Source organism: Oryx dammah, unplaced genomic scaffold (genome assembly GCF_014754425.2).
Source record: "Oryx dammah isolate SB20612 unplaced genomic scaffold, SCBI_Odam_1.1 HiC_scaffold_2, whole genome shotgun sequence".
Classification (NCBI taxonomy): Eukaryota; Metazoa; Chordata; class Mammalia; order Artiodactyla; family Bovidae; genus Oryx; species Oryx dammah.
Window position 1 is genome coordinate 168,170,852 of NW_024070186.1, and position 23,914 is coordinate 168,194,765.

The window sequence follows — 23,914 nt, forward strand, 5'->3', positions numbered from 1 at the left end:
GAGGTCCATCCCTCTGCTTTTTAATCTCTTGTTCTGGACCCCAGGGAAGTCCATCCCTCTGCTTTTCAATCTCTTCTTCTGTCTCTCTGTCGCTCTCTTTCTCCCTGCTTCTCCTTGTTTCTCACTCTCCGTTCCTTTCTGTCTTGGTCTTTCTCTGCCTGCCTTTCCCTCTCTCTCTCTTTCACCCACTGTGTGTGTGTTGGTCTCTCTGCCCCCATCTGACTGACCGACTGTCTCTCCCCAGTGCTGAGTCTCTCTCTCCGAGGCTGTCATGTTCTGTCTGTCTCTCGGCTCCCCCTTCCCTTCCCATTATCTCTAGTTTCATAAACACGTCCATTGCTCTACAGTGTAATGATGATGCTATTCATCGCAACTGCCTTCAAACATTTTAAGCTCTTTCCATTTTAGGTCCCCGAAAGCGCCTTACAGTAGAACCACCTTCCACGAAAGCCTGCACAGACCCTCCCTTCTTGCCCGCACCTCTCCTGACCACCTGGCTAAGCCCCTAATCTGTTCCAGTGACACTTTGTGGGTCAGCATCTGTCACTCTGTATTATCACTTGGCGTTGAATTTTCCTTTTTAAATCTGAGGATGGATAGCTGTCTGGCGACAGGGGCCGTGTTCACTTTCCTCTTCTTGGAGGCTGGTGTGCACACTCAGGGAGCAGGTGCTGTGTGAGTCTTCCCACGCACCTGCGGTAGCTATGGAAACTCTATTAACCGCAGTGTTTGATTATCCAGAAAGGTGCCATCCTGGAGGCTGTCGGATGGCAGAGACTTCCTGTTAATTCTTGCTGTAAGTTGCTTAGTGTTTCCATGGGATCTCTTCCCTCCATTATTGGAATGATGGAGCTGATGAGAGAGAAGGACGAGGGATTTAAAATTCAGGTGTGAGACAGATGGAAGAAACTCATCCCAAGTTTTGTAATAAGGTTCACTTTGAAATAAAATGCTCCTTGGGACTTTCTTGGTATCTTTAAAACCTTCCAAAGGAGTGATCTCATTTGAGAGCTGATGCTATTTAAGTCCTGAAGCTTAATAAGAAATATATTTTTCAGCTGGGTGGCACTTGCCGAATATCTAATGATCAAGTACTAAATTGTCTGTGGTCCCACGGCAGCTCTAAACATCATGTTCCAAATTATAAGAAGCTTTTTAATTCGGCGCTTGGACATCCGTGTTCTAATCGTCTACCGTCTTGAAGGAGATTATTTTTAAAAGTGCCATTTAAGAGAGGCTACTAAAAATATGTCTCACATAGAAGCTTAGCTCAGAAATATTAGTTTTTGACACAGAATCATCCGGAAAGTTGCTTGCAGAACCCACTTTAAACAGCTCAGTGCCAGGGAATAAAAGCCCCTCTTTGAGCCCAGTCATCTGTTTCTGTCTGTGCAAATGGGCAGTCACATGCTTTATGATGTTAATGGTGGACTCACAGGTCTGTCTTCCCAAGGGTGCCCAGGTTATACCCCTGGTTTATGCCTGGTTCACTCATCACCATGAGTAGTTCAGTTCCTCTGGGGGACCCTGAGGGGCTTGGGTTTAGGGTTTGGGTGGACAGAGCCTGGCTAACTCAAGGCTTATGGCTGCAGAACTTTGAAATTACATTTGCAGTAAGATTGCAAGTGTTGGCTGCTCAATCGTGTCTGACTCTTTGCAAACCCATGGACTGTGGCCCACCAGGCTCCTCCGTCCATGGAATTCTCCAGGCAAGAATACTAGAGTGGGTTGCCATTTTCAGTTGGATGACTGAAATCCTGAGCTCATGACCCATACCAATTACTGGTGCAAACAAGGCTACTCATCTTTATTTAGTAACTTAGCTCTGATCTCACTTTTTGCCTTCTACAGAAGCTGCTCCCAGCCTCCACCCCCACCTCTCAAGGGTTAAACCTCAAGGTCTTGAGTTGCTTGGCTCCTAACCATTGTGTTTTATTGACATGTATGTTTCTCAGTCTTATGTTGTTAACCAGGAAACACGGTTCTTGAGTCTCAGGCAGCCACGTGGGACTCCTGTGTAGATTGGCCCTGGGTTGGACCTCTGTTTCGTGCTGGGCCACTGTCCTTGGCTCATGTCATTCTTGATGTCATCCTCAAAATGCAGATTCTTCAGCCTCTTCTGTTCTGTCCCCATGGTGCCTTGTCAATTCTACTGATCATAATGTGTCCATCTAAATTCCGAGTTAATTGACCATATTTCTGCTAAATTAACACACACTGTATTTCCAAGGATACATAATAACCACATGATTATACTTGTACATACCCTCTAACTAAACATAGGTGCTTATTTCTTAATTTAATAAATATCTTTCTTCATGATAACAGAGCTCCCTTCTGATTAGTCCTGTCTTCCCTACCAATTACCCGTGACTTAATTTTTTTTTTTTTTAAGATTTCTATTTTTTTATACTTTTTTTAAAAGGCTCATCTCTTCTCCTTTTTCTCCTGGTTCATCATGAACTTGGGGCTGATGATACGAAGTGAGGTTCAGTAATGGCTCAGTTTTCATTGAGTGGCATCAGAGCCTCAGAGGGACCATACAGTTTGTTCTGGGAGCGTTATCCATCTCCTTGAAAAGTGAAAGTGTTAATCGCTTAGTCCTGTCCGACTCTTTGCGACCCCATGGACTGTAACCCACCAGGCTCCTCTGTCCATGGATTTCTCCAGGCAAGAATACTGGAGTGGGTTGCCATTTTCTTCTCCAGTGGATCTCCCTGACCCAGGGATCAAACCTACATCTCCTGCATTGCAGGTGGATTCTTTACTGTCTGAGCCACCAGGGAAGCCCAGTGTCCTTGAAGTGGATTTATATAACCTTCCAGTGGAAATAGATGCTGTTTTTACTGTGTATGTCATGAAGGTGGGTTCCCTGGTCAGCCGGTTTGCAGGCTCTAGAGCAGACTGTACCTAGATCTGTTGTTACTGTCTTTTCTGGGAAACCAAGCCAAACAATTTGCTCTCATGACCTGTTCTTTTGACCTCTTCCTGAGGGACAGGTATCGTCTTGGAACTGACCCTGGGGTTCCTGAGCCTCCCTACCCATTGGGTAGACAGAAATACTGTTGTTCTTGTTTCTGAGGAAAAAGGTTCAAGTGGTGTTGCCCTGATCCCAGAACCTGCAGGCCGCACCCACACCGAGGTGGGTGGCCGTGGTTTGAGATGTGACTGATGCAGTCAGCCAGGCATTTGAGATTGGACTTTGCCACAAGATTTTTGATAAAGTCAGAAGAGCCTTGTGTTCACTTAGATTTTTATTTCTTTCCTAGGAAAGTAGCTTTCTTTTTTCTTCCTTTTTCTTTTTTTTTTTAACCTTTTGCTGTCTAGAGTGTCATCGCCTCTGCTGGCATGAGAGCATATGCCCCCGGGGTGAATCCCCGCCTCCCCCTGTTACAGTGAGGCTCCCAGCCAGCTGTGGCTCCCAGACTCTCTGAACAGGCAGATCGATATTTATTTGGCCTGTGCTGGGTCTTTGTTGCTGTGAAGGCTGCTCTCTAGTTGTGACGAGCGGGCTTCTCATTGCAGTGGCTCCTCTTGCTGTGGAGCATGGCTCTCGGGCGTGCAGGCTTCAGCAGTTGCCTCTCCTGGGCTCCAGAGAAGCACAGGCTCAGGAGTTGGGGCGTATGGGCTTAGTTATCCTCTAGCGTGTGGGATCTTCCCGGAACAGGGGTCGAACCCATATCTCCTACACTGGCAGGCGGATCCTTTACCACTGAACCACCAGGGAAGCCTGCAGATATTTTAGTTTCTTCCCTCTCCCTCCACCCACCCCCGCCCACTGAAGTAGATTTGACTTACAATGAATGCTGTGTTAGTTTCAGGTATACAGCAAAGTGATTCAATTGTATATTTTCTTCTTTCAGATTCTTTTCCATTATAGGTTATTACAAGATATCGAATATGGTTCCCTGTCCTATACAGTAGGTCCGTGTTGTTTATTTTTTATGTGCTATTAGCTTTGTTTTAGAAAGATCTGGCAGATGCTGCAGCAGGACGTGATTCTGGCCTTGCCTGGCCCCTCACTCTTGGCCCGTGGACCAGAGGTCAGCCCCTCCCCTGTGCGCATGACTTCCAACTTGCATTGCCTTGCTTCTCTGCTTTTTGTCTTTCAGAAGATCTGCTTTCAATCTTTTTTTCTAAATGATGCAAATAATGTAAGAATCTATTTTTAAAAGAAATTAAGTATTATACAACTGAAGAGAGTATAAGATACAAGTGCTTCTCTCTCAGAGGTCTTGACTCTGAAGAGCTTGGCTTGTATCCTTCATGAGTATGTGTCTCCTCCTCCGTGCCCCCCCGCCCCGATCAAACCCCCCCATTAAACTGCAGCTCATTATAAAGCCCACAGTGCCTTCTTCAGTTCTAGTTTTTTTGTGTTTATTTTTAGCTTCTGAGTTCCTCTAATCCTCTTCCCCTCTGGACCACCCATTTTGTCATCTTTTCTTATGTTGTCTTTTGCTTTGTTGTTCAGTTGCTAAGTCATGTCTGACTCTTCGCGACCCTGTGGACTGCAGCACGCCAGCCTTCCCTGTCCTTTGCTATCTCCCAGAGTTTGCTCGGATTCATGTCCGTTGAGTCGGTGATGCCATCCAACAATCTCATCCTCTGTCGCCCCTTCTCCTCTTGCCCTCAGTTTTTGCCAGCATCAGAGTCTTTTCCAGTGAATCAGGTCGCCAAAGTATTGGAGCTCCAGCATCAGTCCTTCCAATGAATATTCAGGACTGATTTCCTTTAGGACTGACTGGTTTGGTTTGGTCTCCTTGCTGTCCAAGGGACTCTCAAGAGTCCTCTCCAACACCATAATTCAAAGGCATCAATTCTTCCTTGCTCAACCTTCATTATGGTTCAACTCTCACATCCATACATGACTGCTAAAAAAAACCATAGCTTTGACTTATCCAACCTTTGTTGGCAAAGTGAATGCTTTGCTTTTTAATACTCTGTCTAGGTTTGTCATAGTTTTCCTTCCAAGGAGCAAGTTTCTTTTAATTTCATGGCTGCAGTCATTGTCCATAATGATTTTGGAACCCAAGAAAATAAAATCTGTCACTGCTTCCACTTTTCCTCCATCATCTATTTGCCTTAAAGTGATGGGCCCTTTTGTTTGCTTATTAATTCATTTGTTCTATGGAATTTTATCCAGTTGGGTTTTTTTCCTGCCACTGGACAGAAGTTTGTCTTCCAATGGAGGACACACAGAGACACAGAAACCATGTAATTGCAGGATTAAGTGAGGAGGGTCTGGTAGAGAGAAGGCTCTTGATACCAATGTGTTGAATGACCAAATTAACAAATAAGAGAATTAGGTAGAATCAGGTGTAATGATGGCACATTGGTGGGTTAATTAACTGCTGAGATTGTTCTGGAAGTTTTAAGAGAGGAAACGTTTGACTTGGGTTTTGAAGGATGAGTAGGAGTTGGTTGGGAAGATGGGTCTGTCATGAGAAGGGACTGGTAGTGTGAATCAACATGGCACATCCATGGATATTTTCATCCCCTGGTTGCACCGGTTTGTCGTTTGGCTTCTCCATCAGATAATGAAGTCCCTAAAAGTGAGAGTGGCATTTCCACTCCTGCCTTCATAAATGGGCAACATTTATTGAGCACTTTTTATATGCCAAATACACCCCCCAGTGGTTTACAGGTATAACAAGCCCAAGGTGGATATTCCTGATTCCATTTTAGAGATAAGAAAACTAAGGCACAAGTGAGATAGATAATGTGCCCACATCATCAGGACTGGTAAGCATGGAGCTGATCAGTCTCACTTTTTCATTCTTCGTGTCCTGTCCTTACATGGGGTGATGCCCGCAAGAGAGTTCTTTGAGGTTTGAATTAAATGAGATAATCCCTCTAAGTGATCCAAAGTTGGGGTCAAATATCAGCTTGTCAAAAGCCTGAATAAAATAGTACCCACACCCCCTGCATTATTAACGTTTTTCTTCATAGCACTTATCACTGCTTGGCATAGAGTTATTTGCTCTCTCAACTTTTGTCCATTGTAAACTTGACTGTGTCCCAGTGCCTGGCAGGGAGTATTAAGTATTTATGGCATGAATGAATGAATGGATATTAGTTCTCACTTTCCACCATAGCATCCTGACTATGGCTGCTCAGAAAGTACTTGGTAAATTTGAAGCGATACACTCTAAGCCTGCCCCCTACTCCGGCAAGGGATCATGGATTTATGTTTCATGATGATCAACATTTGTTGTCTTCATTTTTTATTTGTTGTTGTCATGTTCGTGGTAAATATCACATGTCTCCTACCCCTTGATTCTCGTGATGTCTCTTTTAAGCATTTCCAATTTGAATTTGAAATTATCTATCAATTACAGAGAGAATTTTTGCTTTTCTTGGTGGCCTGGAACCAAACCAGGCCTTAACGGGAGAAACTGTTGATGGGACAGTGAGGGCTGGCTGGAGGAAGCTCGCCCCCTCTGCCCTGGGGCCCCGGCTGGAATATCACTTCTTCCCTGGACGGTGGTCAGATCTTGCCCATCTCCTGGGATCCAGGATAACACCTCCTCTGTTTATTCACTGTAGACATCTTAGCATCCTCTGTGTGTCAGGGGTTGACCTGTACACCAGCAATACAGAGAACTGGCCTTGGAGTGTCGACTGGGTCCTCCATATCAGCAGCATGCTGGAGGAGATGCCCATGTGAGCCAAGCTGGGTTGATGGCATCCAGGCCCTCGCCAGAGCCCATGAGCCACAGGCGTGTATTCCGGGATTTCTCAAGGTCAGGATGCAAGGGCTCAACCCCAGTTCAGTTGAAGGAGAATTTCCGCAGTGGGGCCAGGACACGCCTGTTGTCGACACGAGTGATTCTAACACAGGTGGTGTTGGGAACCGTGACGCTTCGAATTTAATGAAGTTCTCTCTTCATTGGATTCAGTTTGCTTTCTCTATATAGCAAGTGCGTTTGGTTTTCTATTTGCCAGAGTGATTTCCTGTTGAGTAAATTTTATAAGTAAAAAAGATGAGTTGATTAAAAAATGACATCAGTGAACAGTAGTGCAAGTAAACAATATGTGAGTGTGGCAAACATCACAGCGGTGCCTCATGATGGGCTGAAGTGTGGGAAGTCCCCCGCTCCATTTTATCACAGGATCAGAGTTTTAGGCCTCCTGATTTTGGCTCCCGTAGCATCACTGGGACTCACTGGGCAGTGTGCCAACGATTCCTGAAGGACTAGCACCGAGAGAGTGAACAAAACTCACCGTTATACTTTTTAGGGGTTGTACCAGTTGTCTATTTCTGCATAAAAAATTGTCCCAAAATGCAGGGACAGGAGTAACAGTTTGAGATAACAGCATTTATGGTCTTATGGGATCTGGGGGTCTGGAATCCATGCAGCTTAGCTGTTTCTCTCCCTGGGTCCAGGCTACAAACATCTCAGGCCTGACTGGGGAAGGGTCTATTTCCACACTTAACCGTGTGACAGGACTTAGTTTCTCAGGGGCTTTTGGACTGAAGGCCCAGTTCCTCCCAGGCTGTTGGCTGGAGGTCGTTTCTTGCCGCCCAGGTTCATCATAGCCATTCACTTCATCCAAGTGAGTGAGCCAAGAAAGAGAGAGACCAGCTCAACGGAAGTCAGTCCTTTACACCCTGACCTAAGGAAGTGGCTTCCCGTCACTTCTACCTCCGCCTGCTGGTTAGGAGGAGTCAGTGGGACCTGCCCACCCTCAGGGAGAGGATGACACAGGACACGGATGACAGGAGGGGGACTGGCTGGATGCATGTTAAGAGACAGCCTGGCACAGACTATGCTGAAGGCACCTGCTAATTCACACCTGTCACCTGGAAGTTGGGAGAGTGTCCCCACAGGTCCTAACACCTGTGCTTCCTCTCAGCAGTCACTGGTTCTTTTGTGGACACAGTGGATCTTGTAACTGGTTTTGTTCCACAATTTGGTCATGAGGCATTTGAGTCAAAATTACTGCTTTTCATTGAAAATAGAGAAATGATTACATAGAAATTTATTTCTTATGTTAAATCTGAAGACTTAAAAACGTTAATTTATTTATTTGGCTGTGTTGGGTCTTAGTTGCAACACACAGGACCTTTGATCTTTGATCTTTGTTGTAGCATGCAGGATCTTTAGCTGGGGCATGCGGAATTTTGTTCCTTGACCAGGGCTCAAACCTGAGCCCCCTGCATTGGGAGTGTGGAGTCTTAGTCACTGGACCACAAGGGAAGTCACAGGAACTCATAGAAATTTATGATCTAGAAACTCTATGGCAGGACTTCTTGTGTACCGACTCTCTTTGTGTATGTGTGTGTATGTATATATATGTGTGTGTGTGTGTGTGTGTGTGTGTGTGTTAGTCGTCAGTAGGGTCCACCTCTTTGTGACCCCATGGACTGTGACATCTGTTCGTGGAATTCTCCAGGCAAGAATACTGGAGTTAGTAGCCATATTCTTGGTGGGCTACAGTCCATGGGGTCACAAAGAGTCAGACACGACTGCGTGACTGACTCTGGTCTAGTCTTCAATAGTAGCTTCATTTCTTTTATCTCTTTCCTCCATTCTTTTTGCACTGCCATACTACTACTACTATTATTGTATATTATGCTGTGTATATTCTTACATTCCTGGACTTTTGATGTCTTGAGGTTTGGAAACTTGCTGAGTTTTGCTGTTTCGGGGTAGACTCTTGGTTTCTGAGGTACAGAGGGACCAACACCTCTGTTTCCCTAGTGCCCGGATTTCCAACCGGGAGCATGTGGGCCAGGCTGACAGTGAAAGGCCTGAGTCAGCTGGTTGGGGGCAGAGATAACAACTCCTCAGAACCTGAGGAGCAGTGGCCATAGCCGTTTTCTCCTGGCCTGCACGACCTCTCTGCTTCGGTAATGACGTGGCTTGGGACAAGGCCCTTCACCTCTTTGAGCCTCAGTTTTCCCTTCTATAAAATGGAGTTGATATACTAGTCAGGGTGGGCTGTGTTATGCTGCAGTAACAAAGAACTTCAAAATGCCGGTAAGGAAGACACAATGGTTGCATCCATGTGGCGTGCCCTTCACGAACTGGCTGGGCCTCTGCTGCATCTCGTCACCCTCACACCCACACCCAGGCTGCGACGGGGGACTAGACAGTCTGGCTGAGTCCACAGTCTTCTCTTCCACCCGGACGTGAGACACCTCACTGCTCTCTTGTTTCATTAGTTAAGCAGGTCCCTTGGTCACACATCACTTTGGATGGGTGGAGAAGTACAGTCCTGCCAGGCAGCTGGGAACAGCAGCGTTATTGTGGCTGGCCCTGGTGACTTCCAGCGGTGACCGCACACTTGCCTCCCAGGGTGGTGATGAGCCTCAGTCGGATGGTCTCTGCAGAGCTTTTGATGCCTGGCACCTCAGTAGCACTCCCTGAACCGTGATGCTGGTGGTCATGGCAGCTGTCCTGGTGATGCTGCTTAGAGAAGTAAAGGTTGTCTAGAGGCCCGCAGCATAGACCTCTGCTTATTGATCTGTTCCTTCAGTCCCTGTGTGTCAGGTTCTCAGTTTCCTGGATTCCACATACTATTCTTTGAACTGGAGATCAAAGACAAGATCGACGTGGTCTGTGGCTTTAAGCAGCTCACAGTCTCTCCTTGGCAGCAGGGATTGAAGGATTTCCTTTGGGTTTTCACTTGGAGGGCTTGGCCTTCCTAGAAAAACATATGGAATGAAATAAATGGCAGAATTGGAGAGGGTCATGGTTTCTTTATCAGTTAGGATGTGTTCAGCGGCAGAAACAGAGGACTCGAGTCAAAGTGGCAGCAGCAGAGCAAGGCATTTGTTTCAGCAGGTCACTGAAAAGTTGGGAGCGGGGTGAGCAGTGGTCCCGTCTTCTCAGTCATTGTCAGGAGAAAGAATGACACTGTCCAGTGTTGCCAGCAAAATCTCCAGGCTTCACTCTCATTAAACCAGTTTGGTTTGTTGACCAATCTTGGACTAATCACTGTGGCCATAAGGACAGGATGTGCTGACTGACCTGCATTATTTGGTGCTCACCCTTGAATCCGGGTGTGGGGTGTGCTGCACATGAGTCAGTCTCAGCCCCTGGGTGGGCTGATCTCCCAGGAGGGGAGTGGACACCAGGCCTTAAACAGCCACAGTCCACCTCTTTCTTCATCCTGCCCTTTCCTTTCCTCGGAAAGGAAATGAAGGTCCAGAACAAGAAAATGTCTTTACCTACTTCTGCTCAGCATGCTGGAAGCAGAGCAGGGGCCAGGCTGTGGACCAAGGACTGTGCTCTCAGTTCCAAAGCACATTATCTTGGGAAATCATCAGTTTGAAACGGGATTGGGGAAGCATCACACTTTGGGAGCTGTGATTATAAAACAGATGCTAAATTGCACGGTCTCAGCATCTTTAGCAAAACTTTTTAATTTATTGCTTATTGATAATAGGTTGAAGGTCAGGCAGATTGCTCTGTGGCAGCACTGCTTCTTGTGTCTGATCTCTGCAGGGAATGGTTTGGGGCTCTGAGTGAGTGAGGGTTTTGGTGACTGGCTTCCTAAGTCATCAGTGGCAGCAAGTGGAGGCTGCCCAGCTGTGATGTGACCATTGTTTAGCTGGTTGTAGGATCTGGGGGGTGTGTGTGTGTGTGTATGTCTGTGTGTCTGTGTGTCTGTGTCTGTGTCTGTGTGTCTGTGTGTGTGTGTCTGTGTGTGTCTGTCTGTGTGTGTCTGTCTGTGTGTGTGTCTGTCTGTGTGTGTGTCTGTCTGTGTGTGTGTGTGTCTGTGTGTGTGTCTGTGTGTGTGTGTGTCTTGGGGCTGTTAACTTTGACACATGAGCATTTCGGAAAGTACTGTTTTGAAGTTCATTGCCGGACATCACACGGCAAGTTGCCTGGGGACAAATTGCGGAATGGGCCTTTTTAGTGTTTGAGAACCGGAGCTCAGCTTTGAAAGAATTCTTTCCCCGACCAGTACCATCATCTTTTACACTCACACGATGGAGCCCCTAAGGCGGACCAGCTGCCCGCGCTGTTCTGTGAAATTGATCGACCCATCTGCCCTCCCTCCCATCTGGCACTTCCAGGAGCCGATCACACTGCGAGTCGGGTTGGGTGAGCGAATGTAGGAAACGGTTTGCACCTGTAGTCAGCGTGTTCTTCATGGAAGAATATGTCTTCCAGCCACTTCCTACCCCTGACTTCTGACATGACTGTCCCTACCAGTAAATAAATAAAACCCTGGCCCGTCTCCCATGCCTTCAGGTGATGCTTGCCAAGGGCCCCCTCTGTGCCCAGCACCAGGATACTCTATCTCAGACTCTGTGTTTTCTTTCTTTTATTCAATCCATAATAAGCACAGTAGGGAAGTATTACTTGCCTGCTTTATTTTTTTTAATTAAAAAAATACTTATTTATTTGGCTTCACCAGGTCTTAGTTGTAGCACTCGAGATCTTTGCTTCAGCCTGTGGGATCTGGTTCCCTGACCAGGGATTGAACCTGGGCCCCCTGCGTTGGGAGCACGGAGTCTTAGCCACTGGACCACCAGGGAAGTCCTGAGCCTGCTTTATGGTTGAGGAGAGTGGGGCTTGGAGAAGTTGGGGGCCTTGGTTGGGGTGGCAGAGTAAGAGTATAAGCCTAGATCTGTGAAACCCCAAAGCTGTGTTCTTTCGTTACGTGTTACTGTGCATTGAAGGCTCTGGAGCCCTTGAGCATGTGAAGTCAACTCTGAGTGTCTGTTTCCTCATCTATAAAATGAGGGTGGTAATACTATCAACCCCTTAGAGTAATGAGGCATTTAAAATGTATAACACAGACCTGGCAAGAAATCAATGAATGTAACAAATCTCCACGAGCTTGGTGGCTTAAAACAACACACATTCATTCTCTCACAGTTCTGAAAGCCAGAAGCCTGATATCAAGGCTTTCCCTGGCAGTCCAGTGGTTAAGACTTCACCTTCCAATGCAGGGGGTGCAGGTTCTATCCCTGGTCGGGGAGCAAAGATCCCATGCCTGGCAGCCAAAAGCCAAAACAGAAGCAACAAATTGAATTGTAACAAATTCAATAAAGACTTTTAAAAAATGGCCCACAAGACAGAAATATAGATCAATGGAACAAAATAGAAAGCCCAGAGATAAATCCACACACCTATGGACACCTTATCTTCGACAAAGGAGGCAAGAATATACAGTGGATTAAAGACAGTCTCTTTAACAAGTGGTGCTGGGAAAACTGGTCAACCACTTGTAAAAGAATGAAACTAGAACACTTTCTAACACCATACACAAAAATAAACTCAAAATGGATTAAAGGTCTAAATGTAAGACCAGAAACTATAAAACTCTTAGAGGAGAACATAGGCAAAACACTCTCCGACATAAATCACAGCAGGATCCTCTATGACCCACCTCCCAGAATATTGGAAATAAAAGCAAAAATAAACAAATGGGACCTAATTAAACTTAAAAGCTTCTGCACAACAAAGGAAACTATAAGCAAGGTGAAAAGACAGCCTTCAGAGTGGGAGAAAATAATAGCAAATGAAGCAACTGACAAACAACTAATCTCAAAAATATGCAAGCAACTCATGCAGTTCAATTCCAGAAAAATAAACGACCCAATCAAAAAATGGGCCAAAGAACTAAATAGACATTTCTCCAAAGAAGACATACGGATGGCTAACAAACACATGAAAAGATGCTCAACATCACTCATTATCAGAGAAATGCAAATCAAGGCCACAATGAGGTACCATTTCGTGCCAGTCAGAATGGCTGCGATCCAAAAGTCTACAAGCAATAAATGCTGGAGAGGGTGTGGAGAAAAGGAAAGCCTCTTACACTGTTGCTAGGAATGCAAACTAGTACAGCCACTATGGAGAACAGTGTGGAGATTCCTTAAAAACCTGGAAATAGAACTGCCTTATGACCCAGCAATCCCACTGCTGGGCATACACACCGAGGAAACTAGAATGGAAAGAGACACACGTACCCCAATGTTCATTGCAGTACTGTTTATAATAGCCAGGACATGGAAGCAACCTAGATGTCCATCAGCAGGTGAATGGATAAGCAAGCTGTGGTACATATACACAATGGAGTATTACTCAGCCATTAAAAAGAATACATTTGAATCAGTTCTAATGAGGTGGATGAAACTGGAGCCTATTATACAGACTGTAGTAAGCCAGAAAGAAAAACACCAATACAGTATCAGTTCAGTTCAGTTCAGTCGCTCAGTCGTGTCTGACTCTTTGTGACCCCATGAATCGCAGCACGCCACATATATATGGAATTTAGAAAGATGACAACAATAACCCTGTATGCGAGGCAGCAAAAGAGATGCAGATGTACAGAACAGTCTTTTGGACTCTGTGGGAGAGGGAGAGGGTGGGATGATTTGGGAGAATGGCATTGAAACATGTATAATATCATATAAGAAATGAATCGCCAGTCCAGGTTCGATGCAGGATACAGGATGCTTGGGGCTGGTGCACTGGGATAACCCAGAGGGATGGTATGGGGAGGGAGGAGGGAGGGGGGTTCAGGAGTGGGAACTTATGTACACCCGTGGTGGATTCATGTTGATGTATGGCAAAACCAATACAGTATTGTAAAGTAAAAAAAAAAAAATTTTTTTTAAATAATCTTTAAAATCTTAAATAAATAATAAAATCAGAGCACTGACCCTGGCCAGAGCCAGGCTTTGTCTGGAGACTCCAGGGAAAGAGCCTTCCTGCCTCTTAGAGCAGCCCGAGCATTCCTTGGCTTGTGGCCACATCATTTCACTCTCTTCCTCTGCCTTCACCTGGCCTTCTGCTTCTTTCAGTGGCTCTCTCTTAAGGACATTGGTCACTGAGTTTAGGGCCCACTTGGAAAATCCAGGGTAGTCTCATTTTGAGATCTTTGACTTAGTTACATCTGTAAAATTGTTTTTCCAAATAAAGTCACAGTTAGAGATTCTGGGGCTTAAGATATGGACATACCATTTGAAGTGTTGGTGGTGGGGGCGGGCAGCTGCTGTCAACTCACTACAGCTGCTATCATTGAAACATTTTTTCAGAAAGCACCGGTATTACATGAGTGGGCTTCCCAGGTGGCACTAGTAGTAAAGAACCTACCTGCCGATGCAAGAGACATAAGAGGTGCAGGTTCGCTCCCTGGTCAGAAAGATCCCCTGGAAAAGGGCACGGCAACCCCCACCAGTATTCTTGCCTGGAGAATCCCATGGACAGAGGAGCCCAGCAGACTACGGTCCATGGGGTCGCAAAGAGTTGGACACAACTGAGCGACTGAGCATGCACGCAGTATTACCTGAGTACATCCCACATGTAAACATTCAGGCATTAAATTAAAATATTTTTAATGATTGCCCTCAATTCCACCCCCCTCCCCTGCCAGGACCACCATCCTTATGTTTGGTGCTATCCTTCTAGACCTTGCTGTTAGGACAGAAAGATAGATGTTGTCACAGATCATGACCCTGTTGCTGGGCCCTATGAGAGGTCCTGGGCATCTGAGGTGGGTGAAAGCACCGCCTGGTGCCTGGTCAGCTCTCAGGCATCCAGAGAAGCAGGGAGTAAACCAGTGACCTCCAGGTATATGGGAGGGGCTGTAACAAGACACACGGGCAAAGTGCATGGCAACAGCACGGGGCAGCCTTCAGCTGTCTTTGCAAAAGAGGAACATCTCATTCCAAAGGCTTTACTGAGTGGGGCCACCTGAGCCTTGTCGGGTTCAGAAAATGCCAACCATGAAGGGCACACGTCTGGGGAATGGGTGAGGAAGGAGCCTGGGTTGGATGTGGTTGGTGGCAGGAAGTGAATCCAGAGTGCCTGGAGGCTGTGCCTGGGGATTCTCCTCTCAGGGAATGGGAGTTTTTCTCCAGGGTGGTGGTTTCAAACTGTGTCCCCCGGTGGCCCCAGGCCTCTGAAGAGAGGACACTGGGGTCGGTGTAGGTGGCAGGATGGCCGAACTCCAGGCTCTCACCCAGCCAGGGCCCCAGAAGCCCCTCTCCTTGGTGAGTGACATGTGCAGGGGTTGCACCCAGTGGCCCGTGGTCCCCTCTCACCTCGGTCTCCATCAGCTGCCCCCAAACCTCCTGAACAAACACGCAAATGAAGGAAAAGCCTCGCACTTTGGATGACCACTGTGTTGACAAGTGGCAATAACAGGTCTGAAGGAACAAGTGAAGACCATAGGAGCCTCCTCTGGGTGACTTTTCGAAGTCACCTTTTTAGGGTTTTCTCATGTGAAGGACACAGAGGTTATCCTGTGCATGACAGCCAGATGGACTGTGTTCTTTCTCCAGGACTGATGGGAGACACAGCTGCCTGGACCCACGCCTTGCCAGCCCCTGGGCTGCTGTGGGTGTGACAAGTGAGAGGTGCTCAGACCTTCCAGAAGTGTTAGATCTGTCTCTACACCCAGCCCAGTGGATTGGCCTTGAGAGGATTCCTATTGGGCCTCCACGTGCCAGGCCGCTCTAGGTGACCACAGCCTTGGCTGCACTTGAAGCCCTGCATCTCAGACTCTCTTCCCTGCCCTTGACATCAGTTGTCTCACTTCTTCAGGACAGCCCTGTAAGGCAGGTGGAATTGATGTATTTATTCTACAGAGAAGGAAACAGAGGCCCAGAGAGGGTGAGTCACTTGCCAGGCTGACACTGCAAGGGAGAGGGCCCCGGGGGCTGGGCGCTGGCGTCCATGCCCTTTGCTCCTGCTGCCCTGCATGCATCCCCCAGCCCTCAGCTGCCCGAGTGCTGCCCCACACAGCAGCTGGGGCACTGCTGTTAACACTGGGCCTCTTGGCAAGATGTCAATCAAGGGAAATGGTTTGCTTAAAAAATAATAATAAAATTGAAATCCTGAACTTACAAGGAAGGAAAAACCCACAGATATGTTTTCAGCCTGGGCTGTATTATTTGCAGATGTGAGGCAAATACAGTGCCAGCTCATTGTTAATAGGAGAGGAGTTGAAGGGTAAGAAATGAAACAGGAAGCCTTCTGTTCCCGCAGAGGGGACAGGTCAAGTGAAAGAGACAAGCTTGTAGGTTTCTGTTACCAGTGTGCAGAAACCAAGGTGACCGTTCTGTCTCTGGCGACTTAGCCCTGACTGGGAGGGACATGGGCGACGTCAGTGCTCTTTGCTCCTTGTGACACAGCTGGAAGGGACTAGAAATGCAGGCTGAGGAAGAACACGGATGCTTGCCCAGGTGCCTGTTCCTCCCTGTGGGGCCAGTGCTGCTCTGTTCAGAGTAGCTGGTGGGTGGCCCCCAAGGCAGATCAGGAGAGATGGTGGATTCTCAGTAGTAGAAAATGGGTTCCGATTTGGGAAAACAAATGAACTTCCTTAGTGGTATCTGCCTTCCCATGCAGGGGATGTGAGTTTGATCCCTGGTCAGGGAACTAAGACCCCACATGGCACAGAGCAACTAAGCCCGTGGACCACAGCTACTGAGCCTGCTCTAGAGCCCATGGTCCAAAACAAGGGGAGCCCCCCACGGACTGCAGCCAAGACTCACCACAGCCAAATCAACCAACCCAAACTGAAGGCAGGCTTGCTGAAGTTCAGTGCTGACCCATGTTCCCCTTCCCATTGACTTTTTCCTACAGGGAGGTGACAGGGAAGGTGAGAAATGGCAGCTGAGGGCGACCACAAGAACCACACAGGCAGCGTGTTGGGTGGTTTATAACAACAGTACAGAGGTTGGGATGGGCGAGTGCTGGCCCCGTTTTACAGAAAAGGAAACTGGGCACAGATTTCATGGATAGTAAGTGGTGAGGCTCAGAGATGCCTGACTTTCAGACACCAGACCCTGAGGCTTTCCTTGAGGACCCGGGCATTCTCTGGGAATTGCTGGAGAAATTCCTGAGAAACTTACCCCGCCAGCCCACTCCACAGTCCTGAAGTAGCCTCCAGGGTGTGGCTCCGTTATTTAGAAAGAGTAGACATTAAGTCCCCATAAAAATCCTGGGAGGAAGTATTCCAGAGTCCTTCTGCTTTTATCTGCCAGTCAGCAGTGCCCACTCGTCTGCCAATGTAATCACCATACCTGTGATGGCAGAAATACAGTCCAGACGCATCTTAGCTGCAAAGAGCAAAGGTGAATACCTCTCTGGTTGCCCGAGTGTCTTCATTTCTGTCACAGGAACAGATTCCTGCCTTCAGAGATTAGCCTGGATTCTTGTTTTACACTCATGATTCTCGGCGGGGAGGCAGCAGGTGTAGGCAGAAGAGCGCAGCTTGAGGTTGAGCTAAACTGGGCTTTGAATTCTCGCTGTGTCCGTGGGCACCTCACAGAGCCTCCCTGAGCTTCTCGTGGAATAGGGCCAGACACAGAATCCTCACGGTAGGACATTGCTGTGAGGTTGAGGTAAATGAACGTTGAGAAATCTGTATGCAGGTCAGGAAGCAACACTTAGAACTGGACATGGAACAACAGACTGGTCCCAAATAGGAAAAGGAGTACGTCAAGGCTGTATATTGTCACCCTGCTTATTTAACTTCTATGCAGAGTACATCATGAGAAACGCTGGACTGGAAGAAACACAAGGTGGAATCAAGATTGCCAGGAGAAATATAAATAACCTCAGATATGCAGATGACACCACCCTTATGGCAGAAAGTGAAGAGGAACTAAAAAGCCTCTTGATGAAAGTGAAAGAGGAGAGTGAAAAAGTTGACTTAAAGCTCAACATTCAGAAAATGAAGATCATGGCATCTGCTCCCATCACTTCATGGGAAATAGATGGGGAAACAGTAGAAACAGTGTCAGACTTTATTTTTTTGGGCTCCAAAATCACTGCAGATGCTGACTGCAGCCATGAAATTAAAAGACGCTTACTCCTTGGAAGAAAAGTTATGACCAACCTAGATAGTATATCCAAAAGCAGAGACGTTACTTTGCTGACTAAGGTCTGCCTAGTCAAGGCTATGGTTTTTCCTGTGGTCATGTATGGATGTGACAGTTGGACTGTGAAGAAGGCTGAGTGCCGAAGAATTGATGCGTTTGAACTGTGGTGTTGGAGAAGACTCTTGAGAGTCCCTTGGACTGCAAGGAGATCCAACCAGTCCATTCTGAAGGAGATCAACCCTGGGATTTCTTTGGAAGGAATGATGCTAAAGCTGAAGCTCCAGTACTTTGGTGACCTCATGCGAAGAGTTGACTCATTGGAAAAGACTCTGATGCTGGGAGGGATTGGGGACAGGAGGAGAAGGGGACGACAGAGGATGAGATGGCTGGATGGCATCACGGACTCGATGGACGTGAGTCTGAGTGAACTCCAGGATATGGTGATGGACAGGGAGGCCTGGCATGCTGCAGTTCATGGGGTCGCAAAGAGTCGGACACGACTGAGCAACTGAACTGAACTGAAGGGCCTTAAATGTCATTTGTTTTTTAAGAAAATGTTTTTTTGATTGGAGTATAGATGCTTTGCAATGCTCTACTGGTTTCTGTTGTACAGCATCAGGAATCAGCTGTACATATACATGTATCCCCTCCCTCTGAAGCCTCCATCCCACTCCCAAACCTCTCAGATGGTAGAGAATCTGCCTGCAATGAGAGAGACCCAAGTTTGATCCCTGGGTCGGGAAGATTCCCTGGAGAAGGGTATGGCAACCCACTGCAGTATTCTGGCCTGGAGAATCCCAGGGACAGAGCAGCCTGGTGGGCTGCTGTCCACGGGGGGTCATGCAAAGTCGGACACGACTGAGCAACTAACTCTTTCACTTTGACACACATATCCCCTCCCTCTTGAGCCTCCCCTCCACTCCCCATCCCACCTGTCTAGGTCACCCCGGAGTGCCGAGCTGGGCTCCCGCTGTTGTACAGCAGCTTCGCACTAGCTGTCTGTTTCACACACAGAAGTGCATACATGTCAGTGCCACGCTCTCAGTCTGTCCCAACCTCTCTTTCCCCCTCCGCCCCCACCTCCTGATGCCTCTACTCCTGCCCTGCACATCCCCCGGTCCCGTTTTTCTGGATGCTGTATCTGTGTATTAATATACAGTACCTTAAACGTCACTTCTTATCTCTCCCCCTCCATTAAGGTCTGGGGCGTCTCTTTACTCTCAAGTCACTGAAAGTCATTTCGTGCAGCTGTGGAACTCAAACATTTGTGTGAAGAAGTGTTTCCCTGAAATTGCTGATGATTGCTCTCATCTGTTCAGCCATCAGCGACAGCAGAAGTGGGCAAACTTTTCCCATAGATGCCCAGAGAGTCAGCATTTTAGGTGTCACGGGTCCTACTGTCTCTGTCGCAGGGACTGGACTTTGTGGATGGAGTGACAGCAGCCGCAGGTGATACACACATGTTATAGCCGCGTCACTGTGGTCCACAGAAAATTTATTTACAAACGCAGGCTGGATTTGGCCTGTGGGTCATTGTGTACTAACCCCTGGTCTCGAATCTGGAGAGGCAATGGGTTTAGGGACCAGAAAAAATGAACAAGCTGGGGGTGGAGGTGAGGGGCATCTGTTGTGCTTACAGCCTGGTGTCTCCAGCACATCAGCCCAGATAGACCCAGACCGGCTCCTGTCTGCAGCCGTGAGCTCCTCAGACCTGCTGCTTAAACCTCCTTGATACATCTTAATGCTGTTAATGTGGCTGGTGATCTGGCTGATTTCTAAGTGACAGCTTCATTTGTTTGCTGCGTATTCAGGGAAACCCTACACCCACTTGCCAGTTACAGCGGAAGCCTGGGGAGGGCATGTCTGGATTCTAGAGTTTGCACAATGCCACTTCTCCTTGGCATCTTCTGGTAGCTCTGTGCCTCTCTATCTCTGGCTGTTCAGTGAGAGTTGAGGGTGAGATGAGGCAGTTCGCTCAGTGTGTCCTAAACTTCTGTCTTCTTGAGTAAATCATGCTTGTGTAACCTTTTCTTTGAAAGGAGGTCTGCCTTTTTGGGAAATGCACTGAAGTATTAGAAGCTAGGGTATGTATGTATGTATGTATATATATATAATTTTTTTTTTTTTGCAGCTGTTGTTTATTTGTTTGCTTATTTGCTTTTGCTGTTCATCATCAGGATCTTAGTTCCCTGACCAGGGATCAAACCCCTGCCCCTTGCAGTGGAAGCACAGAGTCTTAACCACAGAATCTCCAGGGAAATCTTTAGAAGCTGAGCTGGTCTTGCCGAAGAATGGTGTGAGGGGAGGCCCTCTGGCCACTAAGCCCTTGCAGCAGCTTCTAGAAACTTTGGGGACCTGTCAGGAGCAGACAAGACCCCCTGATGTGGTGTGAGGCTGAAGAAGTATGCATGGGGGACCCAGCCACTTCTCATCTGTAGCAGGAGTGAGTTTGGATAAGTTGAATGCTCTCAGCTCCTTCCTAAGAAGCCTGAGTGTCTCGCTTGAGATTGTCTGAAAATTCATAACTGAAGAATAGCTTTCTATTAGCAATTAAGCCTAGAGAAGCTGTAGACAGTTGTGGATTTCTTCTTAGAGGTCCTCCTTAAAAAAAAAAAAAAAATCTGTCAATGAAAAGGTGGTGGGCAGACAGGTTGGCAAATGATCCAGCGTGCAGAATCGAGATAGTGCACACATGCACATATGTGTGTATGTACATACACACATGCTTGCTCAGCAGCCTCCTGGCTGTTCCTCTTGCCTGTTGCCCAGTCTTTCCTCTGCAGCCAGAGTGACTTATTCGGATGGGGTCTCTTCCAGTCTCTCTCTTGCTTAAATCCGCTTGGAGGTTTCCCTCCACTGAGCAAAGGCCAGAGCCTTGCTGTCCTCCTTCGAGCCCCACCTCTCACCACAGTCCCTCCAAACCCCTCTCCCTATCGCCTTCCCAGACACCTTAGTGAGCCTGGTTGTTCTCTGTGGACTTTTCATTGTGTTATCAGTTGGTTTAAAGACTGTCTCCCTGGGTGGACTGTGTGTTCCTTTATCTCCTCTGCCAACTCCCTGGTACCCAGAGTGCCAGGGCCATAAGAAGAACCTAATGTGGATTTGTGGGCTAAACGTCTAAGTAACGAGGGTGTGTACGTCTTTGCTGGAGCAGCTGGCGCTTCAGTCGTGGGTGGGGACTGCTGGACCCCAAATGTCCGTCTGTTCTGTCCAAGCCCTTGAACTTTGTCCCTAAACAGTGAAAGTAAATGTCACTTAGTAAGCCCTTTGTACAGATGTTGTCCATGCAACTTAATCACTTGGGGAAAAAAACTAGATGTCCATTCTCAGTAAATTAGATAATTCTCTCCCAACCCGACCCTCTCGTTTCTGCTCTCATCCACCATCCTGTCCCCCATCTGTTTGTTAATCTGTGTGTCTATTCATCCATGGGAAACATGCTCCAAGCAATTAGTATGTACCTGATATAATCTGGGGCCCTGAGAATATGGTCCTTGAGACCCTCAGAGTCTTTGGGGAAAAACAAACACATCCAAAAAAAGTTTACAGAAGTGTGCCAGGCTGCGTTTGTGCAGGCTTCCAGGACTACTCGGAGGACAGAAGTAAAGACTCTTTAAAGTTCTTGTTTGCCAGTTCTTTATTCCCAGCAGAGAGTCTTTGGCCTCCACTGACGCCTCTAATTGTATATTTGTACAAACAGAAGAGCAAATTAACAGATAAGCACAGAACCCTGAAAGTGGTCCAGACCAGGCAGCTGCCTCCCTCCTGGGGACGTGAGGAGAGCATAGGGCTGTCTCCTGGCCCGGCCTACCAAGCTGGAGACAGCCGTGTATCTGATGTGTTGTTCCTTCTTGAAAAGTGAGATGAGAAAGCAGGGTGTTGGTGGAATGGGAAATAGTTGTCATTTCTGGCAGTGCAAAGTGAGAGTTAATCGCTTTGGGGAAGGCTATTTGAAAAGAGAGGGTGTGTGAGAAAGCGCCTGGAAGACATAAATTATGGGTGTCATTTCATGATTGGGACCAAGATTCACTGTCCTGTATTGTCCCCCTTTTTCCCTTGTCTTCTGAGCAGTGAATCTGAGAGCTCTGTAATTAGAAGACAAAGACTGTGATTCTCTTCCTTTGGTTCCTCTTATCTCCAAACTAGTTCATCCTTCTCATGCATGACGACTGCGGATTTGCTCCAGAGCAGTTGGAGGCTTGATTGACACTTCCATGGAAATGGAGCTTCCTTCATCATTCCCTCGCTTCCTCAGTCCAGATGCTCAGTCAGTGTCCACAGTGTGCCAGAGCCAGTGTGAACAAGAAGACATGGAGGCTGCTGTCCCCGAGCTTGCAGGGAGCAACCAGTTGCAGCCTGAGCCCCGGGGATGGTACAAGGCGGCAGCGGAGGGTGTGCTTCTGGTGGTCAGGAAGGTGTCTCACAGGAAGTCCTCTTTTAGCTGAATCTTGAAAGATGGGGGAAGAGCCAGCTGCACACAGGCTGGGGAGAGAAAGGAGGGGGACGTGACTTGCAGTGATACTTGCTTCACATGTTTATTGGAGGATTAAGTGGGTGAATACATTGGTGCATAGGCATTCAACTTTGGCCGCCGGATGCTAAGAGCTGATTCATGGGAAAAGACCCTGATACTGGGAAAGATTGAAAGCAGGAGGAGAAGGGGGTGACAGAGGATGAGATCGTTACATAGCATCACTGACTCAGTGGACATGAGTTTGAGCAAACTCTGAGAGATAGTGAAGGACAGGGAAGCCTGTCATGCTGCAGTCCATGGGGTCACAAAGAGTCAGACACGACTGAGCGACTGAACATCAACAAAAGGCGTTCACTACACTTTGGCTTCCCCTCCAGCCAGCATCTCTGTTGCTTTCTAGCAGGGCCTTCAGAGAGCCACGTGACCTCTCAGGTAATCAATGAAGTCTGCCTTGTGTACCTAGAGATGAGAAAGGGTTCTGATTGTCTGTGGGTTTCGCCTGCCCCTACACGCTAATGTGTGCAGCACCTGGGGTGTTCACTCCAGAAAGGCCCCGAAATCCTGGCTGCCCTGTGTCTCCAGCCATGGGCTCTGCCTTTCCCTGCGAACTAGCATACTGCCCCCTGACCCTCCCGCCTAGACCACAGCCCAGATGGTAAGCCGCCTCCTCTGTGGGGCCAGGGAGAGGGAAGTGAGGATGACCATGCTTTCTCACGCTCTGTATTGGTGGGAACCGAAGAGAAGGCTCCATCACGGAGACGTGTCCTCCAAGAGTCCCGGGGCTTCAGGAAGGCATGAGGATGTCTGTGGTCAGTATCAATAGATAGCTGATTTTTCGTACAAAATCTCTGCCCCACACTTCTTTCACGGCCAGAATTGGAAGTCAAATCAGCTTTCGGGATGATTGCTGTAACCCTCAGATGCTCCCTCTCCAGTCTCTGTAGACAGTGTGAAAAGACAGCTGGTTAAGTTGGTGAACAAGAGTTGCCATCAGCTGTCATCCTGCACTTGCTGTCGACCCAGGCCTTGTTTTCAAGATAGATCCACCAAGGTCAGAAAGTTCATGGATTCTTTTTCAAGCCAGCCTCCCTGAAACTGAGGCTGACTCATGTCTCCTGACTTGCTGATGCCAATAATGCCACCAATTAGAAGAAAAGCTCCTGAGTGGGAAGGATTTAACAGCTCTCAGGTTCTTACACCCACTGTCCAAGAATGTCCCTACAAACAAGCATTTGTTGTTTTATTCAGTTGGTAAGTTGTGTCCGACTCTTTGAGACCCCATGGACTACAGCATGCCAAGCATACCCAAAGGGAAAGTTATCTATCAGGAAAATACCTCCTTTTTTTAAAAAAAAAAAATTATTTTAACTGGAGGACAATTGCCTTACAATATTGTGGTGGTTTTTGCCATACATCTACCTTCTTTTAAAAATTGATCATTTTGAAGAAGCTCTTTGTTCACATTACTGTAGAATGAATGGCATCTATCCTTAAAGACCTCAACTTGTCTTTTGTTTTGGTCCTTCTGGTCACCCTTCCCCTCAGCCTGGTGGGACAGATAGTCAAAACTTTCCTTTTTGTAAATGAGGTTCCCACTGTCCAAGCTTTGTTCATGTCCGAACTGAGACAAGGCTGCACTCAAA

At 47.4% G+C, this 23,914-nt stretch overlaps 1 protein-coding gene and 1 non-coding gene across 2 annotated transcripts in view; one reads left to right on the forward strand and one right to left on the reverse strand.

Annotated features, from left to right (window-relative positions):
* SNX29 (sorting nexin 29) overlaps positions 1-23,914 on the forward strand; it is a 595,061-nt gene that overhangs the window by 369,382 nt on the left and 201,765 nt on the right. The gene's annotated exons all lie outside the window — the stretch shown is intronic.
* TRNAG-CCC lies at positions 11,422-11,494 on the reverse strand. The gene has a single exon. It is a non-coding gene; the product is annotated as a tRNA-Gly (tRNA).